Source organism: Nicotiana attenuata, unplaced genomic scaffold (assembly GCF_001879085.1).
Source record: "Nicotiana attenuata strain UT unplaced genomic scaffold, NIATTr2, whole genome shotgun sequence".
NCBI lineage: Eukaryota > Viridiplantae > Streptophyta > Magnoliopsida > Solanales > Solanaceae > Nicotiana > Nicotiana attenuata.
In genome coordinates, this window is record NW_017670401.1 from 734,024 (window position 1) to 744,548 (window position 10,525).

The following is a 10,525-nucleotide window of genomic DNA, read 5'->3' on the forward strand; positions in this document are numbered from 1 at the left end:
GAAAAGTATAGAAACAGCAAATGTGGACAATTGACAATTGATTGGTTGGACAGACTAGGACTGGAATCCAAAATGTATGGCACGACCAATGGAATCAGCCTTTCCGCTCAGATAAGTCCTGTCCTTTTTCCTTTCATACAACTCATTCGTTTTCAGAGTTTTTCTATCCTCAAAACCTTCGAGGTCATTGCATTTCATTCTACTTGAAGTCTGTCTATAAGATGTTTCAGTGTCGGCTCTATTCACAAACAAAAGAAGGACGTCAAAGCTAACTACCAGCTTCCTAGTTATATGAGGTTGGGACATATACAAAAGAAAGTAAAACAATGAAGGACCAGTGGAAATCAGTGGAATAATCAGATGGTTGTGAGGGAGAAGCAAAGTTCGCAAGAAAGGAACAGAAACACCAAACAGTAATACAAGGTAAAGCATTTGGGTCATCAAGATCAGGGAGTGGAAAGTCAATCGGAAAGTCGTGGCAAGTCAAAGCAAGTCCAAAGAAGCAAGTCAGAGCAAAGTCAGAAGCGGGAGCATGGCCAACAAGAATGCCAGCAGCTAACCACCATTTTACATTAACAAATTTTTCTTTGATTGGAACAGGGGCAGAAAATTTTCTTTGTTTTGTCTGTTTTGTTGAAATCAGGACACCCACCTGGAGAACAAGGGAATACATTCAAGTTTTAGTAGTCAGGAGCCCGCCTGGAGAACAAGGGAGTACAGTTCAAGTTTTAGCTTTCAAATTCTTACCAATATTTGGTAACATGATATGGTTTACAATCACATATGTGCCCAGCCACCAAACTGGGGCAAGAAATTTTCTTTGTTTTGTCTGTTTTGTTGAAATCAGGAGCCCACCTGGAGAACAGGGAATACATTTCAAGTCAGCAGTCAGGAGCCCGCCTGAGGAACAAGGGAATACATTTCAAGTCAGCTGAAGTCAGGAGCTCGCCTAGAGAGCAGGGAATACATTTCAAGTCAGCAGTCAGGAACCCACCTGGAGAACAAGGGAGTACAATTCAAGTTTTAGCTTTTAAGTTCTTATTGATATTTGGCAATACGGTTCGGTTAACACTCATATATGAGCCCAGCTACCAAACTGGGGCAGAAATTTTCTTTGTTTTTGTCTATTTTGTTGAAATCAGGAGCCCGCCTGGAGAACAAGGGAATACATTTCAAATTTTGCCGTCAGGAGCCCGCCTGGAGAGCAGGGAGTACATTCAAGTTTAGCAGTTAGGAGCCCGCTTGGAGAGCAGGGAATACAGTTCAAGTTCAGCAGTCAGGTTTCCACCTAAAGAAAGGGAAAACATCTCAGATTACAATTCAAGACGACAACAGAGGGATTTCACTAGGAGAATACAAGTCAACAAGGCAACAAGAACCACAGGAGCAAGTTTGAAGATATAGATAGGATTTTTGTAAAGCATAGATGATAGTTTAGTCTAGCTTCTTTTATTTTGATATGGTGTAATAAGGGGGTTCAGTAAGCAGTAGCAGCAGCAACAGCAACAGTGAAATCACAGCTTCATGGTAGTCCCAGCTATTAGACATTCCCGAACTACACTGACCTGATTCCTTTATGGCCAAGGATATGTAGGCAACCTCAGAAGCAGGGTGCGGTCAAATCTTTCAAAAATGCTTCCCACGGAGTATTCAAATAGGCAAAAATCGCTCGTATCCGCTCACTTCATCTTTGCACGAAAACTCCTCGTGTTTCCGAGCAAAGAGGGGCAGCTGTGAGCACGTGATTTTTGCCCTATATGAATTACTCCCATAAATTCAAAACAAAATGATCTCTTTTCATTACTTGCAATTTTGTGGATTTTTGTGGCATTTTGTGTTAATTGTTCGCATTTGTCTGTGCATTTTATTTCTTGTTTGATTAATGAAAAATCAAATAATGTGTCACTTTGTCATTTAGTAAGTTAAAGTTACTCGTCGTTCTAGGTAAGTAATTAGTAATTAGGTTTACGTAAAAATAACAAAAAAACTAACTACAANTCAGGTTCAAGCAAAGGACATCATCGAGCATGCTAGAATGGCAATCTTGAAGGGAGGCCCTTTAAGAAATTCATGCTCGGGTTTCGACCTGTCAGCCGAGATCAAAGTGCCAGAGAGCTCGAAGCCGAAGACGATGAGGAGCCGGAAGACTTGGAAGAGTTCAAGGTTGATGAAGATCCTGAGGGTAACGATGTTGCCAGTAAGCAGTAGCAGCAGCAGCAGCAACAGTGAAATCACAGCTTCATGGTAGTCCCAGCTATCAGACATTCCCGAACTACACTGACCTGATTCCTTTATAGCCAAGGATATGTAGGCAACCTCAGAAGCAGGGTGCGGTCAAATCTTTCAAAAATGCTTCCACGGAGTATTCAAATAGGCAAAATCGCTCGTATCCGCTCACTTCATCTTTGCACGAAAACTCTTCGTGTTTCCGAGCAAAGAGGGGCAGCTGTGAGCACGTGATTTTGGCCCTATATGAATTACTCCCATAAATTCAAAATAAAATGATCTCTTTTCATTACTTGCAATTTTGTGGATTTTCGTGGCATTTTGTGTTAATTGTTCGCATTTGTCTGTGCATTTTATTTCTTGTTTGATTAATGAAAAATACAAAATATGTGCATTTGCATTTAGAAGTTAATCTCGCGTTCTAGGAATTAATTAGTAATTAGGGTTTTACAAAAATACAAAAAAAATCACAAAATTGATTTATTTTGCTTAGCTTTGAATTTTGTTAGTTTTTCTTTACTTTATTTCAATTAATTGTGTTAATCATCATTTAGGTTTAATTAAGTCCTAGGGTTTAATTCAGATTTTTATTTTTAAGAGAAAAAGAAAAGAAAAGATTAAAAAAAGGGAAATAAAAGAAAAGAAAAACAAAGAGAGATCAGCATTGGGCCAATCTCTTTCAGTCTAGGCAAGCCCAAGCCAAAATCCCCTGAACCCGTCCAAACAAGCCCCAGGCCAGCCCAAACCCACGTCCAAACCCAGTCCAGCCCCCCCATAACCAAAAGGACGCCGTTTGGTCTAAATTAAATCTGAGCCGTCGAGGTTGGATGATCCAACGGCTCAGAAGTCGGGTCTCATTCATATATAATTGTCCTAGTGACCCCCCCTACCCCCTTTTGCCTCTCTTCTCCATCAAAATCCTAGAGACCAGCCTCCTCCGCCCTGAGCCGCCATCTGCCGCCGGTGGCGTTCATCCAAACCACCTGAAAATTACACCACCTCTTCATCTCATCTTCCTCATCACGAATCTAGCCTTATTTCTCCTCGAATCCCATCCAATCGCCTCGAATATCAGATCTAAACTTTTTCGGCCATGACACAACTCCGTCCAAACCACCCCAAATTAACACCACATAACCGCCTTTACCTCCTCTATCAAACCCCCCAAACCCCATCCCTCAAATCCGGCCGGAATCGCTCGAATATTAAATTTAAAGTTTCCGGCCAAAATCCTAATTGCTCCAAAATGTTCCAAATTGATGCCACATGGTCACCTGGCCTTCCTCGCGACGAATTCAATGTCAACGGCCCTCAAATCCCATTGGAGATCGTTCGATTTTTGAATCTGTAATTAATGAGTGAGTTCTCGTTCTTCTTTCTGGTTTCTTTGCTTATTTTTCTTCTTTTCTTGTTTAAATCCCTCTGTTAGTTTTGCTATCATGTTTGTTAGTCTCCAATTAATTTTCATTTTTTAGCTTGGTTAATGATTGACTGGTTTGATTATTAGATTAGAGTTCATTTTATGTTGATTCAATACTAATTTTGTTAGGTTAATTTGATTTAAGTCTGTTTTAGGTTTAGTTTAAATTTTTGATTGACCATTTTAAGTCAGTAGGGTTTCTCCTTGTCAGATTAGATTTTCCTCATGATTAATTAATTCTGATTTGTTTTAGTCATTATTTCTGGTTGGATTCTGTTCTGTTTTGATTTTGGTTTCAATTAATTTATCCATAGATGTTATTGTTGGATTGATCTTAGTCCTGTATGTTTATTGTTAGTTAATTGATTACCTTAGGTGGTAATTAGAATTAATTAGGATGAGCTTATTGGGTTTGTTTGGAGTTAGTTGAATTGCCCATTTCCTTTGAATAATTGACCACGGTTACTAACTCAAATAAAAGGGTTGGGTTCAGTTAATTCTAGTTTGGTAAATTTCAGACTGAATAAAGGTTAGTTTAGGCATTTTAGATAGAAAGAATGTTGTAGTAACTAGGATAGAACCATCTAGAAGTTTCTAGGTCGAGAAGTTAAGTGAAATTTCAGTAAGTTAGTGGTGTAACTTGAGTAACAAGTCAACAAATGAGGGACTAAGTGAGTAAAACTGAAAAATAACATAGGGACTAGAGTGCAAAACTAAGGCCTGATTGTTCACTCCTATGGTGCCTATAAAAGGGCAGTGCCTTTGCCTTGATTCACAAGTTTGGAGCCTCTTAAAAATTCCCTCCCATTGTTCACAAGTTTCAGACCTGAAATTTGAAATTCAAACTCCAAATCTTCAAAAAATCAAAAAAAAAACAAACAAAAACAAAATCAGAAAACAGAAAATTCAAAACAATTACGACTTCATTGCATATTCCAATCAATTTTCGAATTCCTCTTTGGTGTTCTTCATTTTCTGTTCTAAGCTCTAGTTCTAGAGGTTTTGGAGTTGTTTAATGGTTTGCTCGAGTGAATGTGGTCTACTTAGTTTGGATTTTAACTGAAGTTCTAGGACATTTTAAGCTCCATCTCAAGTAAATTTGGGTACATTCGAGTGATTTGTGGTTGAACTCATCTTCATTTGGCTTCAAACTCTTTCTGGTTTTAAACTCGAGTGATTTCCTGGGCTGTTCATTTGCTACTGTTTGATTATCTCTTGGTCTGCTATTGTACTGCTGCTGCTTACCTCTTCTTCTGTTAAAAAACCATTTCCAGGTACACGACTCGAGACTCTATGGCTGTAGCTCCATACGATTGAAACATAAAATCCATGGAGATTGACCAAATGTCTTCTGTTTTGTTTTAATTGAACTTAGACACTAGTTCAATTGTGTGGAACAAAATTAGCTTAATAATCATATGAGCTAGATTCGAATAGAGCTGTTGTATAATTTGAGCTGAAATTGGACTGTGTTAGCTATCATTTGGTACAGATTGTTAGGTAATATGAGAACTTGTGTTCCTCATTACCGTGGATTTGCATGTTCAATAGTTCTGATATATTGAAAGTTTTCCTGTGATTCGCTTATTGTGTAGTAGATGTTAGTTACATGTTATGGACTGAAATATGGATTTCTGTAGTTAAGGTAGTTGTACTGGGCTGCACCAATTGAGTGAATTATTTAAATTGGTCATAGGCAATCTGGTTGTTAATATGAATATAGGTTGATGCATTTTCACCAAAAGTTAAAGGTAGTAATAACAAAATGCTTTAGAACAACTGTTAACTGGTTATTTGCTCAATTTGGCTTAGTCACGTGGGCTTGGCTATTCTTTTTCCTCAATCGTTAAAGCTAATAATCTCCAGTTTGTTAAAGCGAGCAGCCCAGGTCCCGTTTTATGACTATATGCGCTCGGGCCTGGCTAAGGTATACGGATGTTTGGTTTTGGTACATCATCACCTATTAGCCTGCTCCAACCCCACAGCATCGATTAGGGCCTATATTATAGAGATCAACAAAAATAGAAATCGTAGTTATCTCAGGATTCGCCCTTTGAAATAAATAATAGTTGAGACGAGCCTCGCCGAATAAACTACAAATTGCGGGGCCCTCAATTAATGCTATAAAAAAAAAATACTTAGAATTCGGGTGAACCGTTTAGCGAATTTCACGGTTTTCCCCAAAGATAATAAATGTGTTAGACTCTTTAGGCACGATTTTAATAAAATTACATTCCTAAACTCGGGTGCACATTTATGTGACCCAAATCCAAATCTCAACGGAGTCGAAATGTGTTGACAACCACGGGTGCACTGGTGCGACGTGGTTCGGGACGCATTTTCACGACGTTGCAATTCTTATTAAAAATAAAATAAAAGCGGTTACTAATAAAAGACACATAGGTTAGAACACGTTTTGAAATCAGATAAAATCAAATACAACAGTTGAGCGACCGTGCTAGAACCACGGAATCCGGGAATGCCTAATACCTTTTCCCGGGTTAACGGAATTCCTTACTCGGATTTCTGGTTCGCGGACTGTTAACAGAGTCAATAATTTCCTCGGTTTGGGATTCAACCGGTGACTTGGGACACCATTAATCTCCCAAGTGGCGACTCTGAAATCTTAATAATAAATCCCGTTTCGATTGTCACTTCAAGTTGGAAATAACTCCCTTTATTATACCCTCTTCCGGGGGTGTAGGAAAAAGGTGGTGTGACATTATCTGCCGCGCCCGAGCCGCGGTCGCGGTCACGAGCTTCCGAATTTTTTTTTGTTTTCCTCATTTTTTTTTTACCTTTCCGGAGTTGGTTCTTGACCCCGACTTCTCCCAATATGCACCAATCTTTCCCTGTACACTAACAAAAGGGTTAGCATCATACACATCAAGTACAACATCAAAACAAAAGGAGAAACAAAAGAAAACATGGATTGCCTCCCACGCAGCGCTTGATTTAACATCGCGGCACGATGCAGGCTTTGATCATCACTCCTCATTCACGTATTGGGGCTCTTCCAAAGTTATTACCACTCTATCCCCTTTTTCTTCGGTCATTCCAAGGTAATGTTTCAGCCTTTGCCCATTCACCGTGAACTTATTTGTCCCATCTTCTGATTCGATCTCCATACCTCCACTTAAGAACATTTGCACCACTCTGAAGGGTCCTGACCATCGGGACTTCAACTTACCTGGAAACAATCTCAATCTCGAGTTGTATAACAACACTAGATCTCCGGGTTTGAAGCTCCGATCCAAGATGCGCTTATCATGCATTACTTTCTTCCTTTCCTTGTATAGTCTAGCACTCTCAAATGCCTGGAACTTGAATTCCTCGAGCTCATGTAACCCAGTGATTCTGCTGGTGCCTGCTGTCTCCATATCCAAATTCAACTGCCGCAATGCCCAAAGTGCTTTATGTTCGAGCTCTATCGGAAGGTGGCATGCCTTTCCAAACACCAACTTGTACGGTGACATACCAATTGGAGTTTTGAATGTTATGCGGTACGCCCACAATGCATCATCCAGCTTCTTTGCCCAATCGGTCCTTGTTGCATTCACTGTTTTTGTAAGGACACTTTTAATTTCTCTATTTGACACTTGAACTTGCCCGCTCGACTGTGGGTGATAAGGGGTGGCACCTTATGACGAACTCCGTACTTTTCCAACAGCCTTGCAAATGCTCTATTGCAAAAATGGGTTCCACCATCACTGATTATAGCTCTCGGGGTGCCAAAATGTGTGAAGATGTTTTTCTTTAGAAAGCATGTTACCCCTTTTGAATCATTGGTTGGGAGGGCCACCGCTTCGACCCACTTGGAGACATAGTCAACCGCTACCAATATATATTTGTTACCATACGAGCTGACGAACGGCCCCATAAAGTCGATCCCCCACATGTCAAAAATCTCCACCTCTTGAATTATGGTCATTGGCATCTCGTGACGGCGAGAAATGTTGCCTTTCCTTTGGCATCCATCGCAACTTTTGACCCAAGCGTGGGCGTCCTTGAATAGAGTTGGCCAGTACAAACCCGATTCCAACACCTTAGCTGCTGTCTGAATTCCTCCAAAATATCCACCATATGGTGAAGCATGGCAAGCCTGCAAAATAGAATGTTGATCTTTCTCGGGGATACACCTCCGGATCATGTTATCAACACATATCTTAAAAAGTAGAGGTTCATCCCAATAATAAGATCGACAACCACGGAACAACTTTTTTTTTGAATTGAGGAGAGATCATAAGGTACAATACCGCTTGCTAAGTAATTAGCAATATCAGCATACCATGGCGCCTCCTCCGTTGTCACGGCAAGTAACTGTTCATCCCGGAATGTCTCTGTGATATCTTCAACCTCCATTCTCCTTTCTGCTCCTTCCAACCTCGAGAGATGGTCTGCCACTTGATTGTCCGTCCCCTTTCTATCATGGATTTATAGATCGAATTCTTGTAGCAAAAGAACCCAGCGAATCAAGCGTGGCTTTGACTCCTTCTTTGCTATCAAGTACCTAATTCCTGCATGGTCAGTATAAATAATAACTTTTGAGCGAATTAAGTACGACCTGAATTTGTCGAAGGCAAACACTACAACGAGTATTTCCTTTTCCATGACAGTGTAATTAAGCTGTGCACCACTGAGCGTCCTACTTGCATAGTAGATCGGGTGCATCATCTTCTCTTTGTGTTGCCCTAATACTGCTCCTATAGCATAATCACTAGCGTCGCACAAGAGCTCGAACGGTTTCTCCCAGTTAGGTGCAACAATGATAGTTGCAGTCACCAATGTCTTTTTCAGCTCCTCAAAGGCCAACCTGCAATCATCAGAAAACACAATAGGCTGGTCTATTTCAAGCAAATTACATAAGGGGTTAGCAATCTTGGAAAAATACTTAATGAATCACCTATAGAACCCTGCGTGCCCCAGGAAACTTCTCACTGCCTTTACCGAAGTGGGTGGCGGCAGCTTCTCAATCACATCAACCTTGGCTTGGTCAACTTCAATTCCCTTTTTGGACACTCGATGCCCCAACAGTATTCCTTCTTGTACCATAAAATGGCATTTCTCCAAATTCAGCACTAGATTTGTCTCTACACATCTTTTGAGCACTCTTCTTAGGGATTGAAGACAATCTTTGAATGAATCCCCCACCACGGAGAAATCACCCATAAACACCTCCATAATATCCCCAACCATGTCAGTGAAAATGGCTAGCATGCACCGCTAGAATGTAGTCGGTGCATTGCAAAGTTCAAAGGGCATTCTCCGAAAGGAAAAGATGCCATACGGACAAGTGTAGGACGTTTTCTCCCTATCTTCCAGGGCTATTGAGATCTGGTTATACCCCGAGTATCCATCCAAGAAACAGAAATGGGACCGCCCAGCTAACCTGTCCAATATCTGGTCAATGAAAGGCAAGGGGAAATGGTCCTTCCGGGTGGCTGTGTTCAGTTTCCGATAGTCCATGCAAATCCGCCACCCCGTGACTGTACGATTTGAGATAAGCTCGTTCTTCTCATTCCGTATTACTGTCATTCCTCCTTTTTCGGTACACATTGGACAGGACTGACCTAATTGCTGTCAGAGATGGGGAAGATGATACCCACATCTAACCATTTGATCACCTCCTTCTTCACCACCTCTTTTATATTCGGGTTCAGCCTTCGTTGATGTTCTCTAGAAGGTTTGTGCCCTTCTTCCAGGAGAATCTTGTGCATACAAAAAGCTGGGCCTATACCCTTTATGTCCGCCATGGTCCAACCAATGGCAGTCTTACATTCCTGTAACACCTATAGGAGTCTACCTGCACAGCTAGAATACCAGATGATATAATGACAGGTAAAGTAGAATTAGACCCTAAGAAAGCATACCTGAGGTGAGCTGGAAGCGGTTTCAGGTCCAACTGTGGTGGCTCCTCTATCGATAGTTTCGCAGGTGGTGTTGTTCTTTCTTCTAAGTGTAGGGGCTCGAACTGGGGTTCCCTTGCCCAGAACCCTTGACCTTTGAGAGCCATGACCCACTCTGCCAACTCCTCACCATCCACATTTTCCAGATTCATCAAGCAAGCTTCTAGCGGATCCCTGACATTAGTAGACTCATCCTCCTCTTGTAGTATCACATCTACGGCCTCCACTAGTGAGAAATTTGCAAATTCGCTGGGTCTCCTCAAAGATTATTGAACATTGAATATGATTTCTTCATTGTTCAACCTCATTTTCAATTCCCCAGTCTCACAATCAATCAATGCTCTCCCAGTTGCTAGAAACGGCCTGCCCAGAATGATTGGTATCTCTTCATCCACTTGATAGTCAAGAATGACGAAGTCGGAAGGGAATACAAATTTCCCCACTTGAACAAGCACATCATCAAGAATTCCGGTCGGTCTTTTCACTGTGTGATCAGCCAGTTGCAGCAATATTGAGGTCGGTCTAGCTCAGCCAATGCCCAATTTTGTATAGATTGCCAAGGGCATCAAGTTTATGCTGGCTCCCAAATCACACAATGCTTTAGCAAAAGCATAACTCCCAATGGTGCATGGGATAGTGAAACTACCTGGATCAGACACCTTTTGAGACATAGGTCTTGTCACTACCGCGCTCCAGGTCTGTGTCAGAGTTACAGTGGACAGGTCCCGGAAGTCAAATTTTTGCGACATCAGGTCCTTCATCATTTTTGCATACACTGGGATTTCCCTCAAAGCATCCATCAGTGGAATATTCAATTGAATTTGTCTGAGAATTTCCATGAATTTCCTGTATTGATCATCTTTCTTTTTCTTTGCCAACCTCTAAGGGAATGGTGCAGGAATCGACCTCTGCCAACTGCTTTGCGTCTTTTCTTTGCTGGAAGCTTTTTCTACTACCTGTTCTGGGAGTTGTT